This window comes from Electrona antarctica (genome assembly GCF_951216825.1).
Source record: "Electrona antarctica genome assembly, chromosome: 3".
Classification (NCBI taxonomy): Eukaryota; Metazoa; Chordata; class Actinopteri; order Myctophiformes; family Myctophidae; genus Electrona; species Electrona antarctica.
Window position 1 is genome coordinate 58,877,871 of NC_136808.1, and position 16,944 is coordinate 58,894,814.

Below are 16,944 nucleotides of genomic sequence, written 5' to 3' on the forward strand. Positions count from 1 at the left end.
ATAATTCTACTAAAATGTCTGCTCTTTTTCGGTCCGTGGGACCGCTCTTAGAGCCCTCACCCTTTCTCCCCCACAAGCAGTGCTTTTCACACCTCCCTCCCGGCTGGAGACGGGCATTGTTCAAGCTAATGTGTCATTTGCATTCCAACTAGCCTTCCACATGTAGGCAAACTTACATTACAAACTTACATAAACTAAATGTTGTTTTAGATGTTATATTTGTTATATGCGGTTTGCAGAAATAACAATGTCTGACTTTATTTCTCGAAACGGAAAAAGAAATATGGTGTGTGGTATTGTTTCCACCAAGCGCATAGCTCAATAGATATAAATACATGTTGACTATACACGCCATCTTTAGCATAATTATGTTGGAATAATAAAGTTTATAGCATTGTGACTATGTCGCGCATATTCATTTCATATATCAGCGCATCAAAAATATGGTGAAATATGGTGTATTGACTGACTGGCGTATTGTTTCAACCAAACGCATAGCTCAATAGATATAAATACATGTTGACTATACACGCCATCTTTATAGCATAATTATGTAAGGTGGCGATGATAAAAATGAATCAATTATCCTGGAATAATAAAGTTTATAGCATGGTCTGTTTGACCCGACCGACATTTCCTTGGAGCGAGAATGCTCGCCGATGCGCTTATCAGCGCGATGCCAAATAAAAATGACAGTGTTTGAAATCAGTCCAACCCGATAGACGTCCCGAACTTCTAAATGTTTTGTCAGTCAGAAGAACAGTTCTGTCCGTCCTTCGTCTGTAAACTTTTCTGCACGCGACCAATGGAACTGATTTCCACGCATCACGGCTCTCTTTTTTTCTCTCTCCCTCTCTCTCTCTCCCTCTCTCGTGGAGAGGGAGAAAATATCCAAGTAACTGACGGTGAGGTATGCGGAAGTGCATTTTAGATAACGCTGTAGCACTATTTGTGGCGGTGATGCGTCACATGACTTGATCTATCCTATGGTGTATATATAAACCGTGCTGCTGCTACGGACCTTTCTGCTGGCACAATAAATCAAATATATATAAATGACATCGATCATAGGCGGCGGGTATGTAAGGCTAGGCCAGGCTTAGCCTTCCCAAAAATTATGCTGGGTATTTTTTAAATATATATAGGCTAATATGTGCGCAGCATTATATAGAAGGCTAGCCGCTCCCAAACTCCCAACTCCTTTGTCTGTAGCCTAAACTTTTCTGATTTGCACGCACGCACGCACAGCTCTTTCCTTTTTTTGGCACAATCAATCAAATATATATTAATTACATCGATGTTTCCCCCTCTATATAAAATGACAATATATAACTAATGTCGTATTTCGTCTGAGCAATGTGCCTGGCTCTGGCAATAACGTGTGGTAGCCTATTGTATTGGCTCAATACAAAGTCGGACAGTGTTTGCTGCGCAAGGGTATTCAATATAGCGCTCACACCGTCACTATAATTATAGTTTGGTAAACTGAAATAAAAAATAACTTTGAGTTGTCCTGTCTAGTTGAAACTGCTGCCTTGAATTCGTTGGAATGTAACATTTAGAAGACAATGGCAAGCCGTCAGCGGGTGCAGAGAGAGGTGTGAAGATCATTAGACAGTGGGGGAGACAATGGCCAATCAAATAGCACGAAAAACACTGGTCAGCCTGACCGTTAGCCGTCATATTAGTAGTGCATTTTCTTCAGACATCCTAGTGTTAAGAAGCATGTGACATGTCAAACTAGGAGGTTTTCATGATTCTGAATCCATTCCAAGCATATTAGTTTTGCACGAAAAATACTCCTTTGCCTAAATCCATCCATAGCCACTTACCCAAATGTGCTGACCTCATCACTTTGTGAAGACGGCTATGGCCATTTTTAGGCCAAGGAGTGTTTTTGAAACCCCCCTAGTTCCACATGCTACATGATTACATTTGGAATTTCTTGCCTTATATTGGTTGTCTACAGTATGGTGTGGTATACAAAAATGGCCATAACTTTCTTTCGCAATGTTTCCGGCAGAGCAGACCTCTCATTCTGTGGTCATTAAAGGACAACTTTAGTTTTTTTCAACCAAGGTTCATGTTTTAGGTTGTTATTAGAGAAAGTATAAGATGAGTGTTAATTTTTCTTCATTTGCTGCTTTCTTTCGTTTTAGGGATTTTAGCGGCTTTTGACAGGGGGGCGGGGGCATTCGAGCATGGGGCTAAATATGTATTTATTTACAAAATATTATGGCGATTTATTTTTTTATTATTTACTAGATTAGATTAGATTCAATTTATTGTCACTGCACATAGTATACAAATACTTTGACAATGAAATGAACAGTGGCGTCCAGCCAGAATGCAATACAGTAATGCAGTAATGGAAATAAATATACTTTTTGATGAATGTACAGAATGTACAGTATGTACAGTGGTATATAATAAATAGAAAAATAAGTAGAAAATAAGCAATGAAGTATAAATAAGAACTTAAGTATGCATATATATATACACACCCACCCACTACTGTATGTATGGTGTGAGCATGAGAGTTCAGATGGGTAGGAGGAAGGGGGTATCGTTGTTCAGTGTCATTGAGGAGGGGCAGAGTTCAGCAGGGAGACAGCAACAGGAAAGAAGCTGTTCCTGAGCCTACTAGTGCGGGAACCAATAGTCCTATAGCGCCTCCCGGATGGAAGAAGGGCAAAGAGTCTGTGGTTTGGGTGAGAGGGGTCTTTCAGGATGCCTCTCGCCCTACGCAGACATCTTTGGCGCTGTAGATCCTCAATGGACGGGAGTTGGGTGCCAATGATGTACTGGGCAGTTTTTACTACCCGTTGCAGGGCCTTCCGGTCAGACACTGTGCAGCTGTTGTACCACACTGAGATGCAATTTGTCAAAATGCTCTCAATGGTGCAGCGTTAAAAGTTCACCAAAATCCGGTGATCAAGGTGAGCCTTCCTCAGTCTCCTTAGGAAATATAGACGCTGCTGCGCCTTCTTGAACAGGGTGGAGCAGTTGTAGAGGGGATGATGGTGTTGAATGCGGAGCTGAAATCGATGAACAGCATCCTTACATACGTGTTGGTGAGTTCCAGGTGAGTCAGGGCAGTGTGTATTGCAGTGGAGATGGCATCCTCAGTTGACCTGTTGTGACGGTAGGCATACTGATGAGGGTCCAGGGTCGGGGGTAGGCAGGTTTTCAGGTGAGCCAGTACCAGCCTCTCGAGGCACTTGGTGATGATGGGGGTGAGTGCCACAGGGCGGAAGTCATTCAAGCATGTTGCTGTAGAATGCTTTGGTACTGGAACGATGGTAGCCGTTTTGAGACAGACAGGAATGACTGCCTGGGACAGAGAGAGGTTGAATATATTACAGAAAACTCCTGCCAGCTGCTCAGCGCATGCCCTCAATACACGACCAGGAATGCCGTCAGGGCCCGCAGCCTTCCGTGCATTCACCCTACTCAGTGTGGTGTACACCTCACTGGTGGAGAGTGTGAGCGGATGGTCACCTGGTGGAACTCTGGTTTTGGTGGCGGTCTCCTTGTTGTCCCGGTCAAAGCGAGCGTAGAAATGGTTCAGCTCGTCGGGCAGAGAGGAGCTGCTGGAAGAAGGGGAGGAGTTATGGGGTTTGTAAGCTGTGAGTGCCTGAATGCCTTGCCACATGCGCCGAGAGTCAGAGTTGTTGAAGTGCTCCTCTATCCGCAGTTTATGGGCATATTTGGCCCTCCAGATGCCCTTCTTCAGGTTAGCCCTGGCTGAGCTGTAGGCCTCCGTGTCACCAGCCCTAAAAGCAGCGTCTCGTGCCTTTAGCAGTAGGCGGACCTCAGCATTCATCCAAGGCTTCTGATTGGGGAATGTTTTTATTTTCTTGTGTGAAGTGACATTGTTTATACATCTGTTGATGTAATCCAAAACAGAGCCAGTGTATAGATCAATGTCCGTGAGGGAGTCCTGAGTGGCCTGGGTAGAAAATATACTCCAATCAGTGTGCTGGAACTGCTGCTGGAGTGAGCATTCAGCTCCCTCTGGCCATATTTTTACTGACCTTACTGTGGGTTTTATCCGTTTAATGAGAGGTAAATATGAAGGGAGGAGGAACAGTGAAATATGGTCTGATTGACCCAGATGGGGGAGGGGAATGGCTTTGTACGCCTTGGCAATGTTTGTGTAAACATGGTCCAGTGTATTGTCTCCTCTCGTGGCACAGGAGACATGTTGGTGAAATTTGGGTAGCACTGTTTTCAAGTTTGAGCGGTTGAAATCCCCGGCCGCGACAAAAGCCGCGTCGGGTTGAGCTGTTTGCAGCTTACTGATAGCTACCTGAAGCTCTTTCAGTGCTACTTTAACATTGGCATCCGGAGGAATGTACACAGCAACAATAATGGTGGATGTAAACTCCCTGGGCAGGTAGAAGGGCCTGCACTTAATCAGCAGGTATTCTATACTAACAGAGCAATAACTCCCAGCCATGGTAGCGTCCGTGCACCATGTTTTATTTACATAAATGCAAAGACCGCCCCCCTTGCTCTTACCGGAGTCAGCTGTTCTGTCAGCTCTGAAAACGCAGCGTCCTTCAAGCTCTATCACACTGCTGGGGATATTGTCACTGAGCCATGTTTCCGTGAAAATCAAAATATTGCAGTCCATCATTTTATTCTGTGAAGTGATTCGGAGCCGCAGCTCGTCCATTTTGTTCGCCAGGGATCGAACATTGGCGAGGAAGATTGACGGTAGCGGTAGCCGATGGGGGTATAGCTTCAGCCTAACCTGTATCCCACCCCGCTTCCCCCGTCGTTGTTTGCGGTCTCTACGCCGCCTCCGGCTGCTGCCGGTCGGGAGAACTGAAGGACTGCCCCGCGGTGCCTTCACGATCTCCAGCGGTAGTTGGCTGAGATCCAATACAACATCTGTGCAAAGTAGTCCTATATCCAGGAGTTCGTGTCGGTTGTATGATGTCAACGCACGACAATATTGTGTACACAGAGTCAATAGTAGTAGTGAGATGATCACCGTATTCCAAAGTCTGGTTAGACGCTGAGCCTCGCGTTCTAGACGCGCCGCCATCCCGCTGTCACGTCACAGCACAGCACAGCACAGCACAGCACAGCACAGCACAGCACAGCACAGCACAGCCCAGGAAATTACATCTGGCCACGGAAGATCACAGGATCTACTGAATGTGAAGGTAGCCTACTGGGGGGAAGCCACACTGTGTGTTATAGGCTCAATATGCAGTTTGACACATTCAGTAGATCTCGTGATCTTTTGTGGCCAGATGTAATTTCTTGGGGTTTAGTAGGACTAGAGTAAATAATAAAAAAATAAATCGCTCTAAAATGTTGTAAAAAAATACATATTTAGCCCCATGCTCGAATGCCCCCGCCCCCATGTCAAAAACCACTAAAATCCCTAAAACGAAAGAAAGCAGCAAATGAAGAAAAATTTACACTCATCTTTTACTCTTTCTCTAATAACAACCTAAAACATGAACCTTGGTTGAAAAAAACTAAAGTTGTCCTTTAATGACCAAATGAATAGATAAAACACAAATGAAAAGTATGTCAAGACATCACAGGTCCTCTCAAATTTTGGGTGACTGGCTCCCCGGCTATACTCTCAATACGAGGTTTGGGCCGGACTTTTAAAATTAATCATAAAATAGCATATGCTTTTAGGGCTTCTACCAAGAGAAGACCATGCGGTTGTAGCCAATAGCAGTCGTTTCCGGTTTCTTTCTGGGACCGGAAGTTCAAAGAGGGCGGCATTTAATTTGCCGAAAAAGTGGCTTCGAAAAGGGTCTGTAGAAACAGATTGTTCACGACCCAAAACTTGACTGGTCTCACGTGGTATGCCTGGAAGACAATAGGTTATGGGGACGGGACAGAGTCCATAACACACCAGAAACCAGAAATGGAAGGTTGGGCTTGTGCTGACAGTTATCAATAAGGCCCTGCTTTGAAGGGAGAAGGAAACCATCCATCTGTAGTCTGCATTGATGGATGGATGTGGGTCAGTGACAATATATCATGTTTTGTGTTCAATATATCAGTTTTAATGAAGTCTAAAATTGGATGTGCTGTTCGTCATAGAATGCCAATGGAAAATGTCCTATGTTACATTCACTAAACAATGATTCTATCAATCAAAAAGTGGGATTATTGACCTTTTGAGAGATTACTTACTTACAGCTATAATTATAATATAATTCAATAAAAAGTTTCATGTCTAAATACAGCACAATTCAGCAGAATAGAAATGAACTGGCCCATGTTTGTTATGTAAAACATAAAGTAGTATAAAAATATAACCAGTAAGAAGCCTGAGGGCGAGAAGCATCCGCCTCGTTGACGGCAGACTGCTTGGTGAGTGCTGGCGCTTTGGCATGGGGCGATCAGATCAACATGGAATGAATTCTGTACTGGCCATATAAGGAGCATGTCTTGAGTGTACAGGGTTTAAGCCATTTTGACCTGAGATCAGATTCTAAAAATGTCTTCTAAATCCTGACAGTTTTCTGAAAAAGCTATGTTTCTATGTCACCCAAAATGGGTTAATGAGGTCAGATCAACATATGGAATGTCAGAACAGGTCAGCTCCATACGGTATATGGAGATCTGCTTTTTTGGTGTTATCTCACTGCATCTTTATCTTGTTTCGTAAAGCACTTTGTAACTCTGGAAGAGCGCTTCCAGAGCGCTTCTATCATCATTGGGCTTCAAATTTAGGCGGCTTATGTATTGTTTGCAGATTGATCCTGGGTGCAGTCCACCTGTTTGAGGTCAGATGTAGACACAATCCTGTTCCTCTGCCATCTCTACTATGCTGCTCTATTCCACTGACATGAAGTAAATGTGGTGATAATGCAACAGTGAAGCAATCTCTCAAGATTCGAAATGAATTCAGCCTTCTGCCCTAAAAAAAGTCTCTCTGGTCCAATTTACAAAAATGTGCTCTTTTCTCCATCTTTGAACGATGAGGCATTTGTACTTTGCTTCTCTAGCTCAGCTATTTATTGACCTTTTTATAATTTTTTTCTGCACTGATCTATAGCCAAATTAGGGAAGATAATTTCCGTATATTGACCCTATTTGCCCTCGCTGTAAATCAGAGCCAGCCACCTAGCTTCAGCAGGTCTGGACATGTCCTAATTTGGCCAATTTCTGAAGACATATCTTTATGATTATCAGAGGTCTTTAATCTTTTGACCTATTCCCATATTTAAAGTAGTTGTTCATCCAAAAAAAGACTTTTTTTATACCAATTACACCCCCCATGAAGCCTTGAATTCATGGAGATTTTTTGGGGGGGGTTTTGTCGCATTCCTAAGTCAATATATATATATTTTTAAATTTTTATCCCTCGATTTTGTAACCCATTTTTTCACCCCTGTGCCAATTATCTAATGTGATCCTGGGCTCTCTACACACCCTCCGCCAACCTAGTCCCCATATATGGGGGACATGGGGAGAGCAACGGACTTGAACTCATGCTTCCTTCCTGCCTGAGTGTCCAAGTTGCTCCTTTACACGTGACAGGGGGGAGTTTCCCTGGTTGGACGTAGCACGTGGAAGGAACACGTTATTCCAACCAGTTCCTTTCCCCTCCATCAGGCGCCCCGGCTGGCCAGGGGGAGGCAGTTTGTTTAGAGACCAGGATTACTAAGTCAATAATTTGATGACCAGTGGAGTCTCCTACTGAGTTTCCTATTGCCCGATGGCCCGGTCATCAAATGATCGGCTTATGAATGCGACCACAAATATAATAATCTGCCTGAATTCAAGGCTTCATGGGTGTGTAATTGATATAAAGTCATTTATTTTGTGAACTACTCCTTTCATACACAGTGCCCATTACTCATTATATTTTGACTGTTGTGCTTCAGCAAATCAGTCTCAGTTTACAGTTCCATAACCTCGATAGAATCTACAGAGCGCAGCTGTTGCCTGTTTGTGTCTCCTTGTGCAGTGCAAGGCAGACCGAGACAGGCAGAGGCTGATACATATTTTAATGTACTGTTTAAGTTTAAAACAAGTAAAGCGCTGCCCCGGGCCGTCATCATGAGTTAGATAAAGATAGTAGAAGCCAACAGTGTCTCCCAAATGACAAGCAGTTGCGAGTGGAGGAACAAATCAAGTCATGATTCATAGTTATTCTTAAGGGATTGCTGATGTAATCTCGCATTAAATTTGCATTTGACACTAAGTAATTGAGATTGTTCTTTTAGGGACATTTAAAATAATAGATAGGAGTTATCTGGACAGATTAGACCTGAACACTGACACTTGCAGGTTCAAGAGAATACTTATTAACTTAACGTATGAATTCATTCAATCCCAATGACTTTGGACGATTTGTTTTTCATAAGCCCACACCGAAGTTTAGTTCGTTTTTACAATAGATGGTGCTCTTTGCCAACCTAAGATTCACCGTTTGAGTCTCATTCAAACCAGGAACCAGAAAATCACAAAAAAACAGTTTTCTAAAATGTTGAGCCAGCTTAGGTGGTTCGGGCATCTGGTTAGGATGCCTCTCGGGCGTCTCCCTAGGGAGGTCCTCGAGGCACGTCCCACTGGGAGGAGACCCCCGGGGCAGACCAAGGCGCAGATGGAGGGATTACATCGACTCACTGGCCTTGGAACCTCTCTGGATCCCCCAGGAGGGAGTCACTAATGTTGCTCTGGAGAGGGAGGTCTGGAGCTCTCTGGTGGAGCTGTTGCCCCCGCGACCCGACTACGAATAAGCGGTTGAAGATGGATAGATGGATGGATGGATATTGATAAAATGTATTCTGTAAATGGTGTATATATTAGTGTATACTTTAGTATTTTGTTGTATACTTTGGTCATCACAGTCCTAGCACCGCAGGAGTGATGAGTCTCACCTGCTTTGTAATCAAAAGTCAGAAGTTTAGTAGCCAAGGCAGCTGGCCCCAAACATCTCTTCTATAGTATGCAAGACCTTGGAAATAAACACAGCCAATAAATCCTCATTACAACTCAGACACACCTGTGAAGACACCACTGTGCACGCAAATGTGTGCATGTGTGTGTGTGTGTGTGTGTGTGTGTGTGTGTGTGTGTGTGTCTAATTGCACTTGGACTGAGAGTCCATCCATCCATCTGTGTGTATCTCCTTCTGAATCTGAAAGCACTTGTCCATCTGCGTGCGTGTGCGTGTGTGTGTATGTGTATGTGCGTGTTTGTGTATGTCCTTCCAGCAGAGGATCTGTCCATGTGTGTAAGCATGTGTGAATGGCCCTGAATGCGAGTGCCTGTCCATCTATTTGCGGACATGAGTGAGCTGGCGTGCACGCATGCGTGTGCGTGCATGTGACAGTGGACAGAATGACTGATTACTAGCAGTCCGTTCTTGGGCAGGTGAAACTCTTAGTAGTGCTGATAATGAGGTGAGAAAGAGGAATAAAGTGCTGCCATTAATGTCACCTCTACCACAGTGCACAAACGTGTGTGTGTGTGTGTGTGTGTGTGTGTGTGTGTGTGTGTGTGTGTGTGTGTGTGTGTGTGTGTGTGTGTATTGCTTGCTCTGTGTGTAGGGGGGGTAATCATTTTGGGTGTTTTTTGTCCACATAACCCATCAAAACCGGGAAAGCATGTCATTTGTGTCACACCCAAAATGATTAAAAACTTCCCATTAAGGCTCAAATTCTAATTCATGATCCGAGTCGTCCAGAAGCGAGATCTCACTGAGGTCACATGGATATCATTGCATCTCTGGATGTGTGTGGTTCTTGTTTAACAAGTAGGTTATAACGTGGAACATAAATAAACTGCTGTGTGTGTGTGTGTGTGTGTGTGTGTGTGTGTGTGTGTGTGTGTGTGTGTGTGTGTGTGTGTGTGTGTGTGTGTGTGTGTGTGTGTGTGTGCGTTTAACCAAGTGACTGAATGTAATGGCCCACAACCCAAAAGCAAAAAAGAAAATCATGGTCAACCTTTATTCACCTCAAGGCAAACTGTCATAGATGCAGCACAGAACAAAACAAAGCCCTGGCTTTTAGTAAGGGCATTTTATCAGGTATTTGACCAATCTGGGAACTAAATCGTTACCAAGAAATGTCTTCACCAATGTGTTTCTAAAAGTGTCTAATAACATATACTAAAAGTTTGAAATTCAACTCCTGTGGGAAATTGAGTTATTAGCATAATATGTGACCATACCCATAACATCATATATAAGGCAAAAAAAAGTCCAAATTTCATAATTCTTTAAGTAGCATGTGACATATGAAACTAGGGGGTTTTCATGATTCTGAATCCATTCCAAGCATTAGTTTTGCACAAAAAACACTCCTTGGGCTAAATTAGGCCATATCCACTTGACCAAATGTGCTGACCTCATCACGTTTGTGAGGCCGTTTTCCTCCCAAGGAGTGTTTTTTGTGCAAAACTAATGCTTGGAATGGATTCAGAATCATGAAAACCCCCTAGTTTCATATGTCACATGCTACTTAAAGAATGATGAAATTTGGACTTTTTTGCCATATATAGGATGTTATGGGTATGGTCACATATTATGCTAATAACTCAATTTCCCACGGGAGTTGAATTTCAAACTTTTAGTACATGTTATTAGACACCTTTAGAAACACATTGGTGAAGACATTTCTTGGTAACGATTTAGTTCCCAGATTTTCATAGATTTCTCTAACTATTTGTTTTGTTCTGTTTGTTCTGTTTCACCGCAGCCAACTATTATCATAACTTCCATGGATCGTATACTTGTGAACCCCAATCTACAGATAATGGACCATGGAACACGACTGTGGCGTACCAACAACAATATTGTTATACCTGCTATTATTATTGCTGTAGTTATAGTTGTTACTAGTGCTGTTGAAGTTTGTTTGAAAATGTTTTTTCTTTTGTCTTGAAGGGGCACGTTTTGAGCAACAACAGTCTTTTTATTTCATTATGTCTGCTCTATGATCTCTGAGATTTATACGTTTGTTTACCTCTGAGTCACTGATACTTAGGAGCGGTAACCTATTTTTTATATGTAACTGACTACACTTGACCACTGAAGGCTGTACTCTTGTAAAATCTGATGTTTTATTTAAAAGAAAATTCTAAGAACATGTGACTTGATGACATTCATACTTGGTCCCTTGGTCTTTTGTTAAAAAAACCTAAATAAAAAGATTTTGAAAAGAAAGAAAGATGTTTGTTTGTATCTGTCCTCTCACTCTCTCATTCATTCCTCAGGACACGGTCGAGGCAGATAGACACCCACCCTAGAGCCTGGGGACTTTTTCCTTGCCACTTTCACGACATTTCTTTTTTTGCTCAGGGTGGGCGGCCAACAGTGGGTCTCTGCTCAACACGTAATGCGTCTTGAGACAACCTGTTATGATCCAGCACTATAATAAAATGTCACTCAGTTCTCCTTCCTATAGAAAAACTTGCCGTTCACAAAGGCTAGTAGTGCATTACCAAACAGATGTACAAAAAGCTGAACAATGTTCTGCCTGGCAGTGGTGGAAAAAGTACTCTGATTTCTTAGATAAGTAAAAGTATCAATACTCTGTTACAATTACAGGTCCGGAATTCTAAATGTACTTAGGTATTTAAAGTACCAAAAGTAGAAAATAGTCATTATGCAGAATGTCCCATTTCACATGTTTTTAAATGTATAATTAAAAGACCCTGAAAAGTCTGAAGTGGTGCTGTACTGTACTGTACTGTACTGTACTGTACTGTACTGTACTGTACTGTACTTGGTGGTGAACAAACGCTATAGCGCTATTTTCGTGCTCGGACACAGGGACAGAACCAGGGAAACAGCCACACACATAGCTGTCTATAGGAGTGGTTGCAACACTCAAAAAATCTCTTGAAAATGGCAGATCTAAAAGCTCACAATGGCCATGCACTGTGAGCTTGTGCACGCGTGGGCTGTGTGCACGTGGGGGTGTGTGCACACGTGGGGGTGTGTGCACACGTGGGGGGGTGTGCACGTGGGGGGTGTGCACGTGCCGTGGAACACAGACAGACCACAAAGTGTTGTTGTGGCTAACTTTTCTCTGACGAAGTGTTCCACACGTGTCAGCCGTCCCATCGAACGCCATCAGGCCCGGCAGGCCCATCAGCCGTGATGGATCTCTGGAGTGACAAGCTTTATTTAGCCGGCGCTCAGTAATGGCGTTCTCCTCCTCCTCTCCCCAAAACTCCTCCAGTCTCTTATCTGCACTGGGCTTGTTTGTGCTTGTGGCGCGTTAAGGCAGAGGACGGATCAATCTGGTGAGTTATGAAATGACAGGCACGCTGCTCATGGCAGTTTTTCAAATATTGCCACGGTGGATGAACCGATCGCCGCCCATCCCCCACTCACTGCTACTGGTACGCATTGGCAGCCATTATCAGCTCCATCCATTAGCCTTGATGCGACTGTTGAATGTCTTTGACACTGAAACAGAACTCCATTGATGGAATCTGTTGCTTCGGGTGCGTTAGCATCGTTGGGTAGGGCTGTCAACTGAGCTCAGAAATTACAGTTGAATTTGGGCCTTAAAACTGTCATCATAATGCTCACACTTGTAGATCTGCTATTTTCAGCATGCAACCAAGTGTAAAATGACTTATACTGGATCTCTTGTCCACTAGTCCCTTCTTAACATTTTAGTCTAGTTTGTATTTGTTGACGAATTGGTCAGTATATTTAGTCTTAGTTCTAGTCACCATAGCTTAGTTTTCATTTAGCTTCCATTTAGTTTTCGTCAGTGAAAAAAAGGTAGTCGACGAACATTTTTCGTCCTAGTTTTAGTCGACGAAATCAACACTGCACAACACGCAGTGCATTCATGCAAACTAGCCGGCCTGCATTGAAGTTAATGCATGAATGTCACTGGTAGGCAGGTTTCGGAACCTTTTTTTTTTGCGATTTGCATTTGCATAAAAAGTGGCCACATTTATGCATAACTAAGAAAGTGTGCTCCTCGGAGCGCAGCTCCCTGCAAGGCCAAGTTGCCTCTACCCTCTACCCACACAGCCCTCTACCCAGGGCTGTGTGGGCCAGCTCCCTGCAAGGCCAAGTTGCCTCTACCCAGGGCTGTGTGGGGAAATCATTTGTATCACTGAGAGGTGCAACTGTTGCCGTTATTTATGCCTACGGTTCAAACGCTATAGGCCAAATTGGTAATAGGTATAATTAAAAGACCCGTCTGAAGTGGTGCTGTACTGTACTGTACTGTACTGTACTGTACTGTACTGTACTGTACTGTACTGTACTGTACTGTACTGTACTGTACTGTACTGTACTGTACTCCTCCCTGGCCTGTGTGTGTCTGTGTGTTAGGCTGTGCAACAGTGACACCAAGGCCAAGTTGCCTCCACCCAGGGCTGTGTGGGGAAATCATTTGTATCACTGAGAGGTGCAACTGTTGCCGTTATTTATGCCTACGGTTCAAACGCTATAGGCCAAATTGTGAAGCTACCCGTTATTGCGCCACCGTGCAGCCAATTTGAATCGCTGGCCTACTGGGAGTGTGCGTGTGACTAGTTTCATGCTGATCGGTCTAGCGGTGCCCGAGATTAACTGGTCACAGGCAGGCAGGCAGACAGACAGACGGATAGACGGACTCCAAGTCTCACAGAAGTCAAAACATAATCCCTGCCCCCGGCCATTCCAGCCTGGCAGGGATAATTAATTACTAAATACGTACAAATAACACCGGAGCAGTGAGACGGCAGCACAGTTAAGAGTGTACATGTATTTTGCCCCTTGCGGCTGCTTGAAATGTAAAAAATTACATGGGTGCTTTTTTTTCTTATTTGCATGGGTTTAGTGGGTGTCTTATTTGCATGGGTTTAGTGGGTGTCTTATTTGCATGGGTTTAGTGGGTGTCTTATTTGCATGGGTTTAGTGGGTGTCTTATTTGCATGGGTTTAGTGGGTGTCTTATTTGCATGGGGTTTAGTGGGTGTCTTATTTGCATGGGTTTAGTGGGCGTCTTATTTGCATGGGTTTAGTGGGTGTCTTATTTGCATGGGTTTAGTGGGTGTCTTATTTGCATGGGTTTAGTGGGTGTCTTATTTGCATGGGTTTAGTGGGTGTCTTATTTGCATGGGTTTAGTGGGTGTCTTATTTGCATGGGTTTAGTGGGTGTCTTATTTGCATGGGTTTAGTGGGTGTCTTATTTGCATGGGTTTAGTGGGTGTCTTATTTGCATGGGTTTAGTGGGTGTCTTATTTGCATGGGTTTAGTGGGTGTCTTATTTGCATGGGGTTTAGTGGGTGTCTTATTTGCATGGGGTTTAGTGGGTGTCTTATTTGCATGGGTTTAGTGGGTGTCTTATTTGCATGGGTTTAGTGGGTGTCTTATTTGCATGGGTTTAGTGGGTGTCTTATTTGCATGGGTTTAGTGGGTGTCTTATTTGCATGGGTTTAGTGGGTGTCTTATTTGCATGGGTTTAGTGGGTGTCTTGTTTGCATGGGTTTAGTGGGTGTCTTGTTTGCATGGGTTTAGTGGGTGTCTTATTTGCATGGGTTTAGTGGGTGTCTTATTTGCATGGGGTTTAGTGGGTGTCTTATTTGCATGGGGTTTAGTGGGTGTCTTATTTGCATGGGGTTTAGTGGGTGTCTTATTTGCATGGGTTTAGTGGGTGTCTTATTTGCATGGGTTTAGTGGGTGTCTTATTTGCATGGGTTTAGTGGGTGTCTTATTTGCATGGGTTTAGTGGGTGTCTTATTTGCATGGGTTTAGTGGGTGTCTTATTTGCATGGGTTTAGTGGGTGTCTTATTTGCGGAAAATTTGTCTGGCTGTCGCCCGCTGTTCAATATTAGTGACATACTGTAGGAGAAAAATACTGAAAAATGTCCCCATAGATGTCCCCATAGATGTCCCCATAGATACACCTTCTAAGGTGTATCTATGGGGTTCTGTATAGAATTAAGGATCATGGAGGCTTCCTGGTGGCTCATTTGGGAACAGAACTAATCATGACAAAATGCATTCTGTGCTGCACACGTCTTCCCCCATTTTCCCTGCATTGTACTGCCGACTGCAATAACACTGAAATGCTTCAAAAACCTGCATGCAATAAAAGGTAATTTATGGCAGCCAGGATTATGTTGGTATCACAATGACAGTAAGGTTTAACACCAGTGAAAAGTTATCTGCCGTGGGCCAAAAGTCTACCGTTGTGACAGCTGTCACTTTTTCCCCCCTTTGTATGGGCCTATGCGGGCAGCCTTTAACCCATTCTGGGCGCGAACCCATTCTGGTGTTTTAAGCATTAAGTTATGCTTTAGCTATTGAAAAATAGCAGATCTACAAGCTCATAGAGTGGCACCGAGTGCCGCGCTATGAGCTTGTAGGTCTGCTATTTTAGAAAAATCATGAAAATGTGGCACAAATTTGGAATATATATTCTTTCAGAGCGAACGTTTTTAACTACAATCTTTGCTTTTGGAAGGTCCCTGGAACAACATATTTTCAGATGGGGGTCGGCGGCCAATTACATATATATATATTTGGGGGTCCTTGACATGAAAACGTTTGAGAACCACTGACATATGTAGAAACATGGGTTTTTCAGAAAACTGTCAGGATTTAGAAGATATTTTTTTTAAATTTCGACGTGAGGCCGAAATGGGTTAAAGGGCCGGGGCACCGCGAGAAACTTCTGCCGTCGGCGGCCTGATGAGAAGTGACTGGAGGATTCTCAGATTTATTAGTGCACCATGAGCTGGTGTCATCAAAGATTATGCCCCCTATCCTTCACCGTTCCGCCGGCACATCACCCGCTCCAATTTCAATTTCCCCCAGTAAGAGGGTGGGGAAGGCTCTGGTTGGTGACCCCAGCTCGTGACCCTGGGGTGCAGGGGGATGGATGGGGGGGGGGGTGGCGGAGTGGGGGACAGATACGGACTTGCTCATGAATTAAGGATGACTTCAGCAGTGCGTTCAACTTTGGCCTGTCTGGGCTGTATCGCTGCAGAGAATCTCGCTGATAAATGGACGTCAAGGCCAAGGAAGACTGCTCTTCCCTGGTTAGGTATTCAGAGAAGCAGATAGGCCGCTTCGGACCCACTCAGGCCATGTTTAAAACATAGCCCACTCTTCCTGGCAGCTGGCTCAGATTCTGTAGAGTAAAGTCCTGGGTCCTCGGTGTTATTCTGAGAGTTGAACCATGTGTACATGCTCAGTTACAAATCATGGATGAATTAACTTTACATTTTGCTGTTAAAAACATGCCTGAGGAAGGTCTGGAGAGACCGAAACGTTGCTTCATTAAATAAGAAAATACTCATGTACCGACGAGCAAGTACACAGTGTGGGGTGTATTCTATTGCTTTCATTGATGTCCACTGGCCTACGCACCTGTGCATACGCCTGATTTCCAGGTGTGCGAAAGTTTTCTCCTACTGTTACAAACACAAAAACACAACCGGTTGCAAAATATCCACAGCGCAATTTAGGGCACTTAAAGCAGGTTATGTTATTGTGGATATCATGGGATGGGAGCACGTAGTTGAGTTAGTGGATATCATGGGATGGGAGCACGTAGTTGAGTTAGTTCCCATGGGATGGGAGCACGTAGTTGAGTTAGTTCCCATGGGATGGGAGCACGTAGTTGAGTTAGTTCCCATGGGATGGGAGCACGTAGTTGAGTTAGTGGATATCATGGGATGGGAGCACGTAGTTGAGTTAGTTCCCATGGGATGGGAGCACGTAGTTGAGTTAGTTCCCATGGGATGGGAGCACGTAGTTGAGTTAGTTCCCATGGGATGGGAGCACATAGTTGAGTTAGTTCCCATGGGATGGGAGCACGTAGTTGAGTTAGTTCCCATGGGATGGGAGCACGTAGTTGAGTTAGTTCCCATGGGATGGGAGCACATAGTTGAGTTAGTTCCCATGGGATGGGAGCACGTAGTTCAGTTAGTTCCCATGGGATGGGAGCACGTAGTTGAGTTAGTTCCCATGGGATGGGAGCACGT

At 44.0% G+C, this 16,944-nt stretch overlaps 1 protein-coding gene across 1 annotated transcript in view; it reads right to left on the minus strand.

Annotated features, from left to right (window-relative positions):
• The window catches only part of prmt3 (protein arginine methyltransferase 3), a 119,085-nt gene that overhangs the window by 78,950 nt on the left and 23,191 nt on the right, over positions 1–16,944 (minus strand). The window lies entirely within an intron of this gene.